Source organism: Camellia sinensis, chromosome 7 (genome assembly GCF_055761805.1).
Source record: "Camellia sinensis isolate YWXY chromosome 7, ASM5576180v1, whole genome shotgun sequence".
NCBI classification, from domain to species: domain Eukaryota; kingdom Viridiplantae; phylum Streptophyta; class Magnoliopsida; order Ericales; family Theaceae; genus Camellia; species Camellia sinensis.
The window spans coordinates 14,085,366-14,104,777 of record NC_138967.1 but is presented as its reverse complement, the minus strand read 5'-3'; the positions used below and the strand labels follow the sequence as shown (position 1 = coordinate 14,104,777).

Below are 19,412 nucleotides of genomic sequence, written 5' to 3'. Positions count from 1 at the left end.
CAGTGCAGCTAGAAGTGTTACTCTGTACCTCAAAAAGCCAATGAAACTGCCTCACTGCGTCAGTTGTACCTTGGAATCACCTTTTACCCTCCTTACCCGGAGTTTGAGTCGCTGCCAGAGCCTGTCACATGTCACAGAATAGAACAATTTTCAATTTAACCAATCAATCACATATCAACTTACAAAAGATCATCATACAACATGTTCTATATAAAATTGTGACGTTGACTAGAAATAACATACCTCGACATAGCCATCTCCAAAAGTGACACCAGCTCCAAGGTTGTAGTAGGCGTGTGTCAAATGCCTATTGAGCGATGCGGAATTGAACTGAGTGAGAATGTAGACTTTGTTGATTCCCCTATTAATGCAATTGCTCATTGGCACATCAATCAAATGGTATGATCCTCCAATAGGGACCTAAAAGTAGAGAATAGGAGATATAATGAGTAGGCAATAAGCACGAATATAGATGAAGCACAATGACCTTTGTGAATGCAGCTGGGGTTAGTGGGGGGAAAGGTTGTTGGGAGATTGAAAAAGAAGACCTACAGTAGGCTTGGCACTGCTTTTAGTGAGAGGGAAAAGATGAATACCGGCTCCACCTCCCAGTATAATCTCCACGACTGTTCTTGGGTCCCTTTTCTCCATCTCTAGGTCTCTCAACTGCACAAAAAACACATTTTGTTATGACAATTATGTAATTAGGACCCCTCCTACAACTGCAAAAAATAGATCAAGCTCAAGCTTTTCAATGAGCATCCCATAGTAACTCCTTAAAAAACTAGGCTTGTTATTGCATTTAGTCTTGATAAATAAGTAACTTTATTATAGTAGTATGCATCATTAATATTATCAAATTACGTAGGCTTGTCTTGTCTGTAAGATTTTTTGAGAAATTTAATACACGTCCCCTTATTATCATTTGCTGCCCCTAAAGTAAAAATCTTGTGTCCATGCATCAAACCTCCCCCCACCCTCAAGTTTGAAAAACCAAAAACCTTATTGTAGATATAGTAGTGTTTGTCATTAATATTATCAAATTATATTATATAGGTTTGTCCCTTAAGATTTTTTAAGAAATATAATTAAAAGGAGAGAGGTTGAGAGCTAGAGTTGCTTACATAGCGTGCATGGAATTGGAGGATTGAGCCACGTTATCCAAATTCAATTGCATCCACTAATTGTTTTTGTTTTCATGTGACCCTTCAAAAAAAAAAAAAAACAAATAAACAAACAAACGAACAAACAATATGTGCATTTATAAGAAAGCCCTCAAATTGAGTTTGTGATTACCAATTGAGGAATATGCTATAGTTTCAGGATCTATTGAGTGTGTTTGGGAACTTAGTTTTTAGGTTTTTTTTGTTTTTGTTTTTTTTCACTACAAGACAAAAGTTCTACAAAACCAAAAACAAAAAAAACAAATCCAAACAAAATATCACATCAAACCCCATAATCATTTCACTTTTTCTCTCACAAACATCACATCCAACCACAAAAAAACCCAACTATCTTCCCAAACACAAATTTTTTTTTTTTTTTCTAATAATATCCTACAACTAAAAAAACCTACATAAAAACCCACTTCCCAAAAACCCACATTATGTTATCTATGGAAAATAATTTACAAACAAAATTTTGTACAAAATACTCATCCAAAATGATGTGAAAATGATGTGTCAGTGACATTTGAGAAATTACGAGTCATAATGGTGGGGTTTTGGTTTGAAATGGAACGCATAGAAACAACCCCATCATGTTTTATCAAAATTTTGTATAAATATTTTGTTTGTATATCATTATTCATTATCTATGATTGAGAAACAACTGAATGAATGCATGTTGCGCCCTCTAGTGTGAACTTTGTTTGGGTTTGAATGGACCCATTAAGATGATCTGAACTGTTCAAAATGCAGGACATGTCAAACAAATTATTCATGTAGAAAAAATAGATTGATTGAATATCGAATGCCACATAATAAAAACATCTTTAAAAAAGTAAATAATAAATGTGATCTTGTGAATAAACCTTTTAATTTTTGAAGATGTGATTAGATATGTGGCTATTATGTCCAATCAATTTGATTTATTGTATAAATAATCTACTCAATAAATCTTACAAAATAATAAACGATTCTGATCATCTCAATATGTTGAGAGTGAATCTCGTCGAACCTAACAGTTCCATTCCCAAGAAATAAGGCCATGTAAGTCATATGAGGAACTAGACAAAATATGAAATATCAACGAGTATGATTCTTTAGGATCTACTTATATTTCTCTGATTTTTCTATTTTGGAAGAGTTTTTTGTTATCATTTATTAGGACACCTTAGGATGAGAATTATGGATTTTGGAGGTGTGAGAATGAGGACACCTACATCAACATCTAGTTTTCATTTTCATCATCTTATTGGATAGCAAGTTAGGGCATAGAGCATAACCTTTTAGAATTAACTCACTTGCACTTCACTAATTTTGCAATTGCTTTTCCCATTTTTCATTTATATGGTATTTTCAATTGGTATCGTTTGAATGTGATAGTTTGTCTTATTTGCTATTTTAACTTATTGTCTTTATTAACTATTTTAGCTTCCAACCCTCTTCCTAAATAGGGCCATGACAATTTTTTTTTTCCTTCAAAAAAACTATAAAAAAAAAATCAATTGGTAAAAGATTAATTAAAAAATAAAAAAATTTATATAATAAGACAGAACGGTTTTTGAAAATCTATATAACAATGGAAGGGTTCATTTGAAAATGTCTCTCAAATTAATGGTTCAGATCTATCTAATTTGGAAAGCAATGGCTCAGATTTATTTGTAAAAATATCTCTCTCACAAACTATCTTTAATGGTTTAGATTTGTTCAATTTAAAAACAATGGCTGAGATTGAAAAGAGTTTCAATGATCTAGATTCATCAATGACTAAAATTCAATGGCTCAGATTTGTTTACCTATCAACTCTCACCAACCCACTACACTTACCAGGTAAGGCACTCTTTGCATCATATGTATCAATCGAAAGCTCTGAAGAAAGCTCTCCTCTCCACAAAGCTTTGAAGAAGGAAGAACACAGCTCAATCGAAAGCTGTCTTCTCCACCATCACCAGGTAAGGCACTCTTCTCTCCTCTGTTTTTTTTTTTTTATCATCCCATCTTCTCTCTTCTGCTAAACAATGGCTCAAATTTTTTTTACCTTCAGTTTGTTTTTTTCTGAAGCAAAAAAAAAAAAAACAATTCTGAAGCAAAAAATTTACTTACTCTGTCTCTGCAAAAAATTCTGAGGGTTGAGATTATATTATCAAAATTCTAAAGCAAAAAATTTTGATTTGTTTGTTTTGGCTTTTTCCCTCCAAGATGTGTCTCTTCACTTTGTCTCTCTTTCCCAAAGTACTGAAGCAAAAGCTCTCTTCTGATTTGTTTGTTTTAGATTCAACTCTCCATTTTTCTCACTGGTTTTAGCAATCTCCAGCAAAAGCTCTCTCTCTCTTCTTAGCAATCTCCATTTTTCTTCTCTGCTCTTTCACTCTTCTAACCTATGAAATGGGTTTCTATTTCTGTAAATATTGATGGATTTTGATTTCATTGATGGGTTCTTAGAAATGGATTTTGATTTCGAAATGGATTTTCATTGATGGATTTTCTATTTCGAATTGTTCATTCGGACTGCTCCAGCAATTTTTCTTCTCTGCTCTTTCAATCTCCAAAATTTTATATGAGTTTCTATTTCGGTTCCATTTTCCCATGTTTCGATTATATATGATGGGTTGAAAATTTTGTATGATAGGTTTATATATTTCTATTTCATTGATGGGTTTTATCAACTAACCTATGATTATGATGGGTTTTCTATTTTGATTTTTGGTTTTGATTTCTATAAAATTGTATTTTGGTTTTGTATTTTGAAATGGGTTTATATTTCAGTTTCGATTTTAGGTTCATATTGGTGGGTTTCATATTGGTGGGTTTCAGAAAAGTATTGAATAAGATTTCTATGAGTAAATGGGTGCTGATCACATGGGTTTCTATTTTGGGATTGAAACATTAACATTAGCATTCTGTTTGCATTATAGGGCTGTTTTCCTTTTCTTAATTCATTGTCTAGGGCTGTTTTCCTTTTCTATCAGATTATATGGTTGTTTTCATATATTACATTATAGGGCTGTTTTCCTTTAACATTAACATTAACATTAACATTATAGGGCTGTTTTCCTTTTCTATCAGATTATATGGTTTCCACATATTACACGGTTCCTTCATGAACTATGGTGCAAACACAAACTTGGTTCTCTTCAGCCACTAACTTTGGCTCTCTTCAAAGCAAATATCTGAGACTCATCTGAGAGTATGTGAATTGCCAAATTTATAGATAATCAAATGTTAATTATTGTTTCTTAGGTCCTTGCATGCATTATATGGTTTCCACATATTACATGGTTCCTTCATGAACTATGTTATTGATTGTTTCCACCTATTTTGTATTGTGTTTTTTTCTCAAATGTCTAAAATTGGCAGTTTAACATTGCAATCCACTACAAATGATATAGTGGATGTCCAAGTGGTGTTTTTTTTTAAATTTTTTTTAAAGAAAAATTTAAAATTATTGTGATGATGTCTAATTAGATGATTTATAAAAATTATGTATTTTGGTTTTTTGTGGTATGAAAGGTGAATTTATCTATACTAAGTGAAGGCAGGACTTGGTATCCAAGCCTTCTATTTATGCCACATGTCCCTCATTTTTCTATTTAGAAAAAATAAAAATTAGATAAGTAAGGGGTGAGACTTGAACGTCTTTTTATTTTTGAAGGTGAGTATACTATATCACGATGAAGGTGAGTACACTACACAAAGACTCACACTCTTGCGTTCTATTTAAATACTTCAAAATGTTTTAGAAAGAAGAGAACTTCTTTCATATAAATTATAGAAATATTATTAGTATGGTTTAGTGACTTTTAGACTTATTTGAGGTCAAGAATTAGATTAAAATAAATGAATGTTTGTCCAATAAAATTCAAAATTACCAGAATGCTTTGGAGTCCTAGGGATTGCAATATTAAACAGCCACATGGGCCATAGTATACAAAGGGGTCTAGGGAACCGAAATATTGAAATTCTGTATTGTGTTTTTTTCTGTAACAATCAATGGGTTTCAACACCCACTTCTCTCTCTCTATCAAATGGGGGTTAAGTAAAAATGGATTTCAAATTAAGAATCATTTTTATTTCATCTTAGTTAAATGGGTTGAGACTCTCTACAATTATCAATTGTCATAATTATCAATAGTCATATTTTTACTCACCAAATATGAGTTGAAAAAATGACAGTTTGTCAGAATTTTTAAAATTTTATCAAATGTCTCAAATGTCTCAAAATACAAAATAAAATTCTGTATTGTGTTTTTTTTCTTTAATAATCAATTGGGTGTCAACACCCACTTCTCTCTATCAAATGGGGGTTAAGGAAAAATGGATTTCATGTGCAGAATCATTTTTATTTCATCTTATGGGTTGAGACTCTCTTTAAAAGAAAATTTTGAAGCAAAAATATAGCGATCCCGGTTGTCCCTTTACTGTTCTGTTGTGTTCTGGACTCGGTTCCGTGAAGTTAGTAGTGGTATCTATCTTGTTGATGTCCTTTAATTCCCCTTGATTGAGTTTTAGGATGTTTTGAGCAGGGTTGTTACAGGTTGGTTAGGCCTTAGTTTCAATTCCTTGTTGTCCAGTTTTTAGGCGATTCGCTCGAGCGGGTCTTCTTGCGCTCAAGCGGGGATTGCACACCTCCAGTATTTCGTGTTCCTGAAAAACTTCTGCAGATGTGATTTTTACGCTCGAGCGGGTTTGTTTACGCTCGAGCGGTGGAGCTCGAGCGGGTTTGGTGGCGCTCGAGCGGGTAGTACTTTTTGGGTATAAGTTCTGAGAGGTGGAAATCTACACTCGAGCGAACTGGTTTTCGCGCTCGAGCAGAAGTGCTTTATTCTTGTGTCTTGGCGCTCGAGCGGGACTTATTGCGCTCGAGCGTGTTCAGATTTTTGTTCTTGACGCTCGAGCGTTGTGTTCTCCGCTCGAGCGGGTTATACGTATATGAGTTATCCGTTGGGTGATTTTAAATCACTTTTTGCTTTTCTTTCTCTCTCCTACTTTTTCTAAAACCATTTTTTTTGAGAGCCTCTCTCTCTAGAAACTCCCTTCTCTCTAGGGTTTGATCTAGTTAGAGTGTCCTCCTTCTCTTCGGTCTTTGTAAAAGTTGTGTTGATTGTCGAGGGCGTCATTTTGATCCGAGAATCTTGATCTTTGGAGCACTTTGGTTTTGGTCTCTTCTCCATCCGAGCTCTAACTTCGAGGTAGGGATATCCTACTCCTCTTTACGAGCTTTGTCTTTAAATTTTAGTATTTTGAGATGTTGGGTTTGGTTTGGTGATTTTGTGAAAGTTTGGGGGCCTTGGTGTAATTTTTACAAAAGTTGGGGTTTTAGCAATATAAAAACCTAGATGCATGTTTGGCATGGAAAAGTGAAATTAATGTTAAAACATTAATGAAAATGGAACCTAAGGGTTGAATGTTAATTATGGAAAATGCCCTAATTACATTGGTTAATTAATTTGCACAATTGATTATGAGAAATGAGGAATTGACTTGGAAAGGTATGGGATGAAAGGGTGTAGTTGGATTATTTATCGCTCACCTAGTTGAAATGTTGATTATATATCCATTGTTGCATTTATTTTCTGTATAGAAATAACTGCTTTGGGCTATCGGTGGAGGATAGTCTTGATTGTTGTAGACAATGCATGATGATTAGGCAAACTGAAACTAATCACTGGAATGGGTCATTGAGCATGACGGTTGAAAGAATACATTAAATTTATGTATTGTGTGATGATGTGTATAATTATTGTTTATATGCATTGTGTTGTGTTGGAGGAGATAGGGGATGTACTCCACGGTTTAGGGGAAGATAGGGGATGGATCTCTAAACCGGATGTTGTTGGGAGGAGATAGGGGATGGACTCCATAGATAGAGCTCATATGCTTGTCTAATAATGTGTTGACAGAGCTCATATGCTTGTCATTGGAAGTGTGATAGTGCTTTTATGCATATCTGTGGAAGTGATGATATAGCTTGTATGCTTATCTGTTGATGTGTGATATAGCTAGTATGCTTATCTATTTCGAAATGGGAAAGTGCTTGATATGAGTTATTGCCTCATGTGAGTTGTTTGGCCAGGTTCTGAGCCATGGTTGTAAATTGAGAATTTAAAGGAATTGGAAAATAAATTGTAATATGGACTTGTATGTCATGAAACCGTAAAGTGTGATAAGAGAAAGTATCAGTGTTGGCCATCTATCAACTACTAATCTTTTAGTCATGGTTCATATTTGGTTTAGTGTATTTCTACTGGGCTGTGGCTCACCCTATATGGGAATATCATTTTCAGGTACAGGTAGCATGCCACCTCCAAGGACTTAGCTTGGGAGGCTAAAGGCGGACACACTTTTGTTGTCTTATTTCTTTTGATGTATTACATGTAGATTCAAGCCAAGGGCTTAATATGTAATTGAGTTAGTACTCTCTTTTGTAACCAAGTGTTAACTTGGAAAGTTGTAAGCCCGTAGGGCATTTGGTTTTGTTGTTAACATGTAATACTTTTGTAATGAAGTACTTTGATGAATAGAAGAATGTGAAGCTTTGTATATCGATGCATGTCTATATTAATGCGTTAATGTTATTATTTTGAGGGCGTTACAAAAAATCTCATTAAACCCTACCAATGACAATTATATTCGGACCACACTGAAATTGAAACATTATAGGGTGTCTTTCTATTTTTGTAAATATTGAAATGGGTTAAAAATATGATGGATTATAGGGCTGTTTGCACCCTGTTTTATTTTGTTGCATTATCCAAAGCCCATTTTATTTTGCACCCTGTTTTTGGTGATAATAATTCCTATAATCTATTAAATGCTGCTGTTGAGGATGAGCTTTAATAGCAAAAACAAAAATGTTGAACATTTTACAATTTTTATCAAATGTCTCAAAATACAAAATGAAATTCTGTATTGTGTTTTTTTGTTTAATAATCGATTGGGTTTCAACGCCCACTTTTCTCTCTCTATCAAATGGGGGTTAAGGAAAAATGGATTTCAAATTAAGAATCATTTTTATTTCATCTTAGTTAAAGGGGTTGAGACTTTATTTAATTATCAATAGTCATATTTTTACTCACCAAATATGGGTTGTCAGAATTTTTTATTTTTGTGATTTTTTTATTTTTGCTCTTTTCAATTTTTTGTTTGATTTTTTATTGTGTTTTGTTCTTACTTGCAGATTGTTTCTTGACGCTCTGGTTAGTACTTCGATATCTGTTTTTTTAGACTCTCTCTCTCTCTCTCTCTCTCTCTCTCTCTCTCTCTCTCTCTTAAGTTTGGCAGTTGATTGTTGAGAGAAAGAGGAAAATGAAGTTTGAATCTTATGCATTGTTGTTTGGTATGTGAGAAAAAGGAAGGAAAAGGAAAAGGAAATTGAAAGTTTTAACTTTCTTCACCGTTTCATTGCTTATAAAACATATAATTAAAAATAAATAAATAAATAAATAGAACTTTTGAATGGAAAGTATGGAAAAATTGGTTAATGAAAGATATTTTTGATTAAATAAGCTACTGTGTAGTACTCATGGGAGTAAATAAGCTACTGTGTAGCATAATTTTTATGAGTATTGAAAAAGGCATTTGTAATTATATAGATAAGACAAAAGATATTTTTGTAACTTTTTATAAATTTTTATTGTAGTTTTTTACTTATTTTTTTTCACATTTTAAAATGCAAAATTAGTAATTAAATTTCTATATTGAAGTTTTGCTAAAATTTTATTCATAAGTAGTATAATTTATATTTTTTTATAATTTACTTTTTTTTTTTGTTTTTGGTGTGGTATACATTAGTTGTTAGTACAAAAAGTGGGCAATACAATCCATAAGAATTTAACTGTTGTCAATGCAAAATTACTATATAGAATTAACTGCAAAATCATGTATTGCAATAGTTCTATATTTTGGCCAATAGAGAAAAATGATGAAGATTTCTATGATAGTATTCAAATTTTCTTCTATCATTTTTAATGTATATTGAAGACATAAAAAAATTATAATTTGCCTTCAATCCTGTAGTAGTTCAATTTCTCCATCTGTGATATTCATGCACATACGAACTTCTTAAAGTAGGTTGTTAACTAAAATATGTTATAAGGTTGTTCATTCTGTGTCAATTAATTTTTCTTTATGACAATTACTAAATCTCATTCAGCTTTCTTACAGTTATATTTCATGTCAACAATCATTTTTATTTCATCTTAATCAAATGGGTTGAGGTTCTCATTAATCATCAATGGTCATATTCTTACTCATCAAACATAAAAATAGATTTGTATACATTTTTAGTGTTGAGGAGTGCTCTTACTAATTGTTTTTTTTTTTTTTTTACCCTTTTGTCTCATATTTCTTTAGTTTTGATTCTCAAGCAGATACTTAGGTTGGGAGGTCTTTCCCTTGCAATTCTTTATTAGTTCCATACTTTCTTTCTTGAATTGTAGTAGGTTAATTAATGAACTCTCTCAGATTTCTTTAATGCTTTGGAATTTTCGTGTTTGGTCTTGGAATTTCCAATAATTATATTAAACATTAAGCTTTTAATGTTTGGTTTAAAAAAAAAAAAATCTAATATAGTGTGTATAGTTATGTATCTTGGTATATAGCTGTTCAATTTCCAGAGAATACTTATGTGTCTTTTTTTTTATTTAAATAATAGGAATGTATGATGAATTATGTGAATACTTACTTCTTCTTTTTTTAATAATGACATACAAGATCATTTTTCATGCCCACTTTATTTTTTTTTGGATTCTCTCTCTCTCTCTCTCTCTCTCTCTCTCTTAGTTTGGTTGTTGATTGTTGAAAGAGAGAGAGGAAAAGGAAGTTTGAATCTTATGCATTGTTGTTTGGTATCTAAGAAAAACAAGGAAAAGGAAATTGAAAGTTTTAACTTTCTTCACTATTTCACTGCTTATAAAACATATAATTAAAAATAAATAAATATAACTTTTGAATGGACAATATGGAAAAATGGGTGAAGTAAATATATTTGTGATTAAATAAGCTACTGTGTCGTGTAACTCATTGGAGTAAATAAGCTACTGTGTAGTATAATTTTTATGAGTATTGAAAAAGGCATTTGTAATTGTATAGATAAGGCAAAATATATTTATACTTATCCAGTTACAGTGTGGTGAGACTTTTTATAAATTTTTATTGTAGCCTTTTACTCTTCTTCTTTTTTCACATTTTAAAATGCAAAATTTGTAATTAAATTTCTATATTGAAGTTTTGTTAAAATTTTATTTTGCCTTTTTTTGTGTAGTATATATTAGTTGTTAGTACGAAAAGTGGGTAATACAATCCATAAGAATTTAACTGTTGTCAATGCAAAATTACTATATAGAATCAACTACAAAATCATTTATTGCAATAGTTCTACATTTTGGCCAATAGAGAAAAATTATGAAGATTTCTGTGACAATATTTAATTTTTCTTCTATGCTTTTTAATGTATATTAAAGACATTAAAAAATTATAATTTATCTTCTATCCTGTAGTAGTTCAATTTCCCCATCTGTGATATTCATGCAATGATGAACTTCTTAAAATAGGTTGTTAACTAAAATATGTTATGAGGTTGTTAATTCAGTGTCGATTAATTTTTCTTTATGGCAATTACTAAACCTCATTCTGCATTCTAACAATTATATTTCATGTCAGCAATTATTTTTATTTCATCTTAATCAAATGGGTTGAGGTTCTCATTAATCATCAATGGTCATATTCTTATTCGTCAAACATGAAAATAGATTCATGTACACTTTTTGTGTTAAGGAGTGCTCTTACTAATTGTGTTTTTCTTTTTATCCTTCTATCTTAGATTTCCTTAATTTTGTTTCTCAAGTAGATACTCAGGTTAGGAAGTCTCTCCCTTGCAATTCTTTATTAGTTCCTCGCTTTCTTTTTCGAATTGCAGTGGGTTAATGAATGTTCTGAATTAATGAATGAACTCTCTCAGGTTTCTTTAATACTTTCGAATTTTCATGTCTGGTCTTGGAATTTTCAATAATTAGATTAAGCATTAAGCTTTTAATGTTTGGTTTAGAAAGAAGTCTAATATAGTGTGTACTAGGGTATGCCCGTGCCTGAAGGCGCGATGAAAATAATGTTTGGTTTAGAAAGAAGTCTAATATAGTGTGTATAGTTATGTATCGTGGTATATAACTGTTAAATTTCTAGAGAATACTTATGTTTTTTTTTTTAAATAGTTGAAATGTATGATGAATTATGTGAATGCTTATGTCTCTTTTTTTGTTTAATAATGATATACAAGTTCATTTTTTATACCCACTTTATAGACCCAGTGATGTGTCAAGAAGATGATTGATTGATTCTTGACATATCACTGGGCCTGAATAACTATTCTTTATTTATTAAAATAGGTCTAACTTTTGGGCCTGAATAACTTTTGGTTGATTCTTGATTCATTAAAGTAGGTCTAACTTTTGGACCTGAATAACTATTATTTATTTATTTATTTTTTATTACAAAGATTTTGTTACAGTTTAATTTTGTAATATGATAGGTCTTTCTTTTTCTTTTTTCTTTTTTTCCATCTCGCTTAGGTTGTATTTGGATTTAGGATTTGAAGGGAATTTGTTGATTGAAAGGAAAATGAAACATTAAAAAGTTAACTCTTTTTTATTTGATGACCCTTTTTTTTTTTGCTTTTAGTGAACTGTTTTTAATTTGAATTTTTTAATTGAACTGCTATTTTAAAATGTTTACGCTTCTCTCTCTCTCTAAAAATTTAGCTTTTTAAATATTAATTTTGGAATTTTTTTTTTAAAAAAAACACTTTTTAAAGTAGGTAATTCTGTGTCAATTAATTGTTTTTTATGGCAATTATTAAACCTCATTCTGCCTTCTTACAGTTATATTTCGTGTCAACAATCATTTTTATTTCATCTTAATCAAATGGGTTGAGGTTTTCATTAATCATTAACGATCATTATTCTTATTCGTCAAATATGAAAATATATTCGTGTACATTTTTAGTGTTGAGGAGTGCTCTTACTAATTATGTTTTTCTTCTTATCCTTCTATCTCTGATTCCTGTAATTTTGCTTCTCAAGCAGATACTCACGTTAGGAAGTCTCTCCCTTGCAATTCTTTATTAGTTCCTTGCTTTCTTTTTCGAATTGCAGTGGGTTAATGAATGTTCTGGATTAACGAATGAACTCTCTTAGATTTCTTTAATGCCCTAGAATTTTCATGTTTGGTTTTCGAATTTTCAATAATTAGATTACACATTAAGCTTTTAATGTTTGGTTTAGAAAGAAGTCTAATATAGTGTGTATAGTTATGTATCTGGTATATAGCTGTTCAATTTCTAGGGAATACTTTTTTTTTTTGGAATGTCTGATGAATTATGTGAATACTTATGTCTTTTTTTTTTTAATAATGATATACAAGTTCATTTTTTATACCTATTTTATAGACCCAATGATGTGTTAAAAAGATGATTGGTTGATAATTAGATATTATTTAATTATCAACCAGTCCTCTTCTTAACATGTCACTGGACCTATAAAATAAGTCTAACTTCTGGGTCTGAATAACGATTCTTTTTTTTTTTTTTTCCAAATTTTTACAAAGTTTTTGTTACAATTTAATTTTGTAATATGATAGGTCTTTTTTTTTTTTTTTTTTCCATCTCTCTTAGGCTGTATTTGGATTTAGGATTTGAAGGGAATTTGTTGATTGAAAGGAAAAGGGAACATTAAAAAGTTAACCCTTTTTATTTGATAACCTTTTTTTTTTTTTTGCTTTTAGTGAATTGTTTTTAATTTGGTTTTTTATTGAACTACTGTAGACACCCCATTTTTGACCGCCTTTAAGACTTGGACGCGACTGATGGTTTTGAAAGATGTGCAGGGCAAAGGTTCAATTTCTTCGGCAAGGAGAGAGAGTCAAATCTCAACTTCATACCCCTTTTTTGGAACAAAACAATCTTGATCAAAAGATTTTAGACCTTGAAACCCTCTCTTTCAAAAACGTTTTTTAAATAAAGTTTCTATGATGTCCCGACGCTCGCATTTTGTTAAATGTCGCGCTTTTCGGTAAACTGAGCGAGGACAAAGTGGAAATGAATGAAGGAGAGATGAACTCTTTTGAAAAATATTTCAAATCACCTTGTTTAGGGGTTTGGAGTTGAAGAAAAGAGGAGAGGAGAGAAGAAAACAAGGTTGGGAGAAGTTTGGCATGGATCCGGGTAGGACCGAATCTGCGCGGCTTCACGGAAACTAACATAACTTTTTCCACAAGAGGAATTTTAATTCAAATTTTGCGCCATTGGAAAGATAACTTCCGGGGCTTCAATTTGGACACTTGAATGGCCACCATTGGACTTCCCAATCACCGGCCGGCCACCTTTCTTTTCGGTAGAACCTTTTTTTTGTTCTGAAAAGTAGCAGGCCGGCCAGAAAATGTAGCAGGCCGGCCACTTACCTAGTTGGATGAACTTTTTTTCCCTTTTGAGCTGGCCGGCCATGACCCCCTCCCCAAGTGTGTTCTAGATGTGCAATTTGTTTTCTCCTAGGTCCTATGCCCGAGGGTCAACCTTTTGGGGGGAAATTTGAATTGTTTTTCCCCCCCATTTCCCCCCCCCCCCATTTTTCCACTCCTTTGTCTACAAAACCAGAAGCTCCAGCTGCATTTCAGAGGTTAGAAAGTTTTTCCTTAAGGCTCTTGCATTATATCTCTCTCTCTCTACACTCCAACCCTCAAAACCCCTCAAGTCCTACATCATTTCTACACCATTTCTACACCATCTCCAAGCCAACCAATCCACAATCCATTCCAGCAGCTTCAAGGCCATTTCCAGAGGTCAAGGGCTCCCAAACTTGGTCCAAGAGTTGTTGAAGACATAGGCTACAAGGGTAAGTCTCCTTCTCCCTCTTTCTTGCCTATTTTTGCTCAATATATTAGCTCCTCTTGCTTGCATATTTGGGCTCCGACCCTAACTGAAAATAGCATTATTTTGAGCTCCTTTTCATGTTTTTTAAGGGCCTCTCCCTGTTTGAGGCTTCCTTTTTACACTTGCTTCTTTACCTCTCTTGTATGCCTATTTCTTGCATAGTATTTTAGGCCTATTTTTAAACTGTTTTGAGCTTGGTTATAAACTGTAAAGTGGCTTATTTTGAGCCCTTCTTCAACATTGTTGAAGGGCTCTTCATTGTTTGAGGCTTCCTTTTGTCACTTGCCTCTTTATCCCTCTTTTGACCTTATTTTTGCATGTTTTGTTAGCCCCTTGTGCTTGCATTTTTGGGCTCTGGTCCAAACTGTAAATAGCCTTATTTTGATCTCCTCTTCATGTTTGATCAAGGGACTTTTTCTGTTTGAAGCTCCCTTTTTACTCTTTGTGTTTAAACCTCTTTTTAGGCCTTATTTTGCATAGTATTTTAAGCTTGCATGTGCACTGTTTTAGGTTTGGTCACTAACTGTAAAATACCATGTTTTTGGCCTCTCTTCAAATTTGTTGAAGGGCCCTCCTCTGTTTGAGGCCAGCAACCATCACTTGCTTCTTTGTCTCCTTTTTGGCCCATTTCTTGCACAATGTTTTAGGCCTGTTTGTGTTTAGATCCGTGGCTTGTTTTAAACTGTAAAGTGCTTCATTTTGAGCCCCTCTTAAACTTTACTGAAGGGCTCTTGGCCATTTAGGGCCAGAAGCTGCTACTTGCTTCATTACCTCTCTTACGGGGCCATTTTTGCATGTTAGTTTAGTCCTATTTGTGTCCATTGTTTGGCCTTGCTTAAAACTGTAAATATGCTTGTTTTGGGACTGTCTTGATTCTGTCTTCACACTTCATGTTCAAATAATGCATACTTTGCATAGCCATAGGTCATTCCATGTGCCTAAATTCATGTTTCAGGTCCCATTCCATGCATCGGAAGCCATGTTTCCATGTTTCGGGATCACTTTGCATCGCATTTCAGTGCTGAAACTTGCATGCTTATATGTCATATTCCATGCCTTGCCATGTCTTGTTAGAGTGGCATTTGCGCCTTAGGGTCGGTCCTCGGTTTGCGTGCATGTGTGCACGCATTTCGAGTGTCTCATTTTCATAGCATTGGCCTCCTATGTGAGTGTGGCTGAGGTCCACTCATGTTGGTGTAAGTCCATTGTGCATTGTGTATGCCATTTCATTTCATAGCATTGCGTATGCTAGGTTGTATGTTAGAGCATTGTGTATGACATGTTACCTCGTGCATCATGTATGCCATCTCATAGCATTGTGCATGCTAGGTTGTATATTAGTTGCATTCATGCATGTCATGCATATCGCATTGTGTTTGGGATAGGAGTTAGCCCGAGCACGGGAAACGAGGGACGTTTCGTACTTCAAGTGATGGAACGTGTCTCAATTCCCAGTCACCGACACTCTGGATTATCCATGATGGAGTTTAGGTCTTGTTGTGTTTATATGTGCATTCATTTCATATTGAGTCGTGCAATTCGACTCTCCGGCCATCATGCATCGAGATACGTGATTGGTGGCACGAGGATCGAAGACTACACTCCCTAAAGGGTAGTCATGCATACATATGTGAAAATACTTTGCCATGCCCCTTTCTTGCTCTCTGTTACAGCAAATCAAGAGTCAGCAGCCTTCCGGAGCTTGGCACGCATTCCAAGAAAAATGGCAAACAGAGGCTAATTGGGGCATCGCAGTGGATTTCTGCACAAAGCAACCCGGACATGCATCATTCATCATTCGAAGCAGCATCGAAGCAGTCCCTAGCTTGCATGCTAGTTTACAGCTTACCTAGTTTAATTTGTTAATTAATTAGGATTTTGTAATTATTTGGACTGTACTATTTATTTGGGACTGTATATTATTTTATTCGGACCCTCCGAGCGAGGGCACAATTGTAATAAGTGTGCATGTGTGTGATGTATGTCTTCCAACCCCACGTCTTTCTCCCTTTTATTTACCCGCTTATGATGGTTAGATTAGGGCATGTTTCAATTAGTATACAGTATGATAGCATGTTTGCATTCATTCATCTGCCTTGCATGCACCGGGCTCGGCGCATCATACTAACTGCATTGAATTTTCAATTCCAAGTTGAATACATGCTAGCTGTAGCATTTCATATGCCATGTTTAGAATAGCCGAGCCTTCTATAGTTGCATTTTTGCATGTGTTGCATTAGGCATTTCTGTATAGTTAGGATCATGCATGGATTTCTAACCTAGCTTCTGTTTTGGCTTGGAGTACTCGGTAAGTTTTATGCTTTAGCATCCTTGCATGCGTGTGAGTGACTGCCATGAATAGCATGCTTACCATGAGGCTATGTGCTTATATGATATAACTGCCGGAATGCCTGTGGGTGAAGGTTGGGTTATTTGGTGTCACGACCCCAAACCGCCCCTAGTAGTTTGGTGCCGTGATGGCCAGTAATCCGTCATTACCGAAGGCCAACTTTTCAAAACTTAACACAATCAGAGTATGAATATAGGGGGCTCACAAATGCGGAAGCAATAAATCAAATGCAAGTGGTCCATAAGAGCTGTGCGTAGTTCAAAGCAATGCCAAACATTCCAATTAACTTTACAACTTAAATACAACAAGGTAAAAAGATACATGTTACATCTTGATCAAAAGGCTTCTCGAGCCGACCTATACAAAATGCAGCTAATACAAGTCAAGAAGCATGATTTTCAAGATTTGCCGACATGCAAAACAGGGCATCGCCGACGTAAATACAAAAGTAAAGCCGACAAAGCACGAATCCAAAACAAGCATCCAAACGATCTAGGCGTCGCCGCCGTCCTGCTCATCACCTACATATATATAGAGGGTTGAGTACAAAACTCAGTGAATGGTGCTAAAGATAAAGGTTTTGCATGAATATAGCCGGAGTCCTTCAAAACGAAACACATCAAACTTAGCAAGGCAAGGGATGAACCGTATTCATCGATCAAATATTACAAGTACCCAAAGGTGTTTACTGACATAGGCGAAACAAGGGATGAACCGTATCCATCATACAAGTATCATAACATCGGCGAAACAAGGGATGAACCGTATTCATCATCAAATATCAAAACATTGGCGAAACAAGGGATGAACCGTATTCATCAGTCAAGTATCATAACATCGGCGGAACAAGGGATGAACCGTATTCATCATCAAATATCAAAACATTGGCGAAACAAGGGATGAACCGTATTCATCAGTCGAGTATCATAACATCGGCAAAACAAGGGATGAACCGTATTCATCATCAAATATCAAAACATTGGCGAAACAAGGGATGAACCGTATTCATCAGTCGAGTATCATAACATCGGCAAAACAAGGGATGAACCGTATTCATCATCAAATATCAAAACATTGGCGAAACAAGGGATGAACCGTATTCATCAGTCGAGTATCATAACATCGGCAAAACAAGGGATGAACCGTATTCATCATCAAATATCAAAACATTGGCGAAACAAGGGATGAACCGTATTCATCAGTCGAGTATCATAACATCGGCAAAACAAGGGATGAACCGTATTCATCATCAAATATCAAAAGCTGTACGATCCGTAATCGTTTGGTCAAGAGTATTGCGAAAGTTTAGAGTCCTCCAATACAAGGGACTTGTGCACTTAGTACCGCGAAAGTTTAGAGTCCTCCAGTACAAGGGACTTGTGTTACTTAGGCCCGTAGCCCGATTTAACAAGGACCGTGTCCTTTTATACTTAGTACTGCGAAAGTTTAGAGTCCTCCAGCACAAGGGGCTTGTGTTAATTAGGCCCGTAGCCCGATTTAACAAGGACCGTATCCTTTCCAAAGATGGCATCAAAACAAGGAGTATACTTGGCACATCAAAACAAGAGCTATTTATTCATGCTAACAAAATACTTTGTCAAACAAGGCAACAAGATTTATCAAACAAGTATAACATAGCTTTATCAATAATACCACTCACCTAGTTCTTCAGGTGTAGACTCAAAGCAAATATCAAGGACCTACAATCACATGGCAAGTCACATTCTCAAAGTAAGCTCTATACACATGCAAATGATCTCGGCATTCATGCCAGATCTAAGTCAAAGACAAAACAAAACAAGCTGGGAGCTTAACCACTGCTCCCGTTTTCTCGAAAACACACTGGGTACCGTCCAGGGCTAAGCCGAGGTCCCGTTAAACAAAGTCAGGAAAGACCTGGGTTTTCCTTTGAAGAATATGAAGAACATGATCATTTGAAAGATGGATGCAAGTTCACAACTTGTTACAAAAATCTGAGTTTTCATGCCAAGAGTTCAAAATATGGACCTAAGTACCCATTCAAGAAGGTCATGCAAGAACAAACACAAAAACATGGTTTTCGTTCCAAACTCTATGATCAAAATGAGACTTTGTTCAAGAACACATGAAAAACCATTTTCTCTTTCTAAAACCAACTTCAAAACGATGCATGACATGCAAAACAAAACCGATCATGCAATGCAGCTAGGTATTCAGTAAGAACAATCAAAGGAGATCAAGATTCTAACCTCAAAACTCGGATCTAACGGTTCAAGCCACAAAGATCAAGCTTGGAAGACAACTCTCACTCAAGAACTCTTCTTCCTCCTTTCTAGAGCTTCTCTCTCTAAAACAAAGATTTGAGACAAGAAATGATTTGTTTCAAGGTCTGTCGGCTGCCTTAACAAACAGTTCGGACACGTGGCATTATCGGGTTGGTTCAGCTCCAAAAAGGTGATTGATAGACAAGACAAGTCTCTGACAAATCGTATGCAGCAAGCTCGGGCAAGACACATCGGCAAAGAGATGACATCGGCTCTAAACAAGGATCCAGCAACAGGATAGAAAAACATCGGCTAGGGAGGACGACACTTGACTAAGCTGTGCCACACCTTGGCCGGGGTGCGCCACATCTCGGCCTAGGCCATACCTGCCTGCGGACAAGGTTCAAGTGCGGAACATCTCGGCAAAGAATGCCCGAGGTGAAGATGGGGTTGAACAAGACCTCAAGATGGTTCTAAGTACAAGGGTCAAAGGCGGACTAAGCTCAATATGATCTCGGCTACGCACACGCACTAAGCAAGGAACAAAATCGTGCAAGCAACTTAAGCAAATCAAGCCAAGACAAAACCTTTAAATTAACATAAGCAGCAAGACCATGCAAGAATGTATGCAAGTATGGCAAGCGTAAGGTGAGGGTTGTTACATCCTACCCCCCTTAAAGAAGTTTGGTCCCCAAACTTAGATTACCTTGCTCTATGAACAGCTCTGGATAGCGGAT

General features: G+C 34.8%; 1 long non-coding RNA gene across 1 annotated transcript; it reads left to right on the top strand.

Annotated features, from left to right (window-relative positions):
• Nucleotides 1–2,996: 2,996 nt before the first annotated feature.
• Nucleotides 2,997–7,691, top strand: LOC114274470 (uncharacterized). Its single transcript, XR_003633417.2, has 3 exons — nt 2,997–3,115; nt 4,230–4,350; nt 7,448–7,691. It is a non-coding gene; the product is annotated as an uncharacterized LOC114274470 (long non-coding RNA).
• The last annotated feature ends 11,721 nt before the right edge of the window (nt 7,692–19,412 follow it).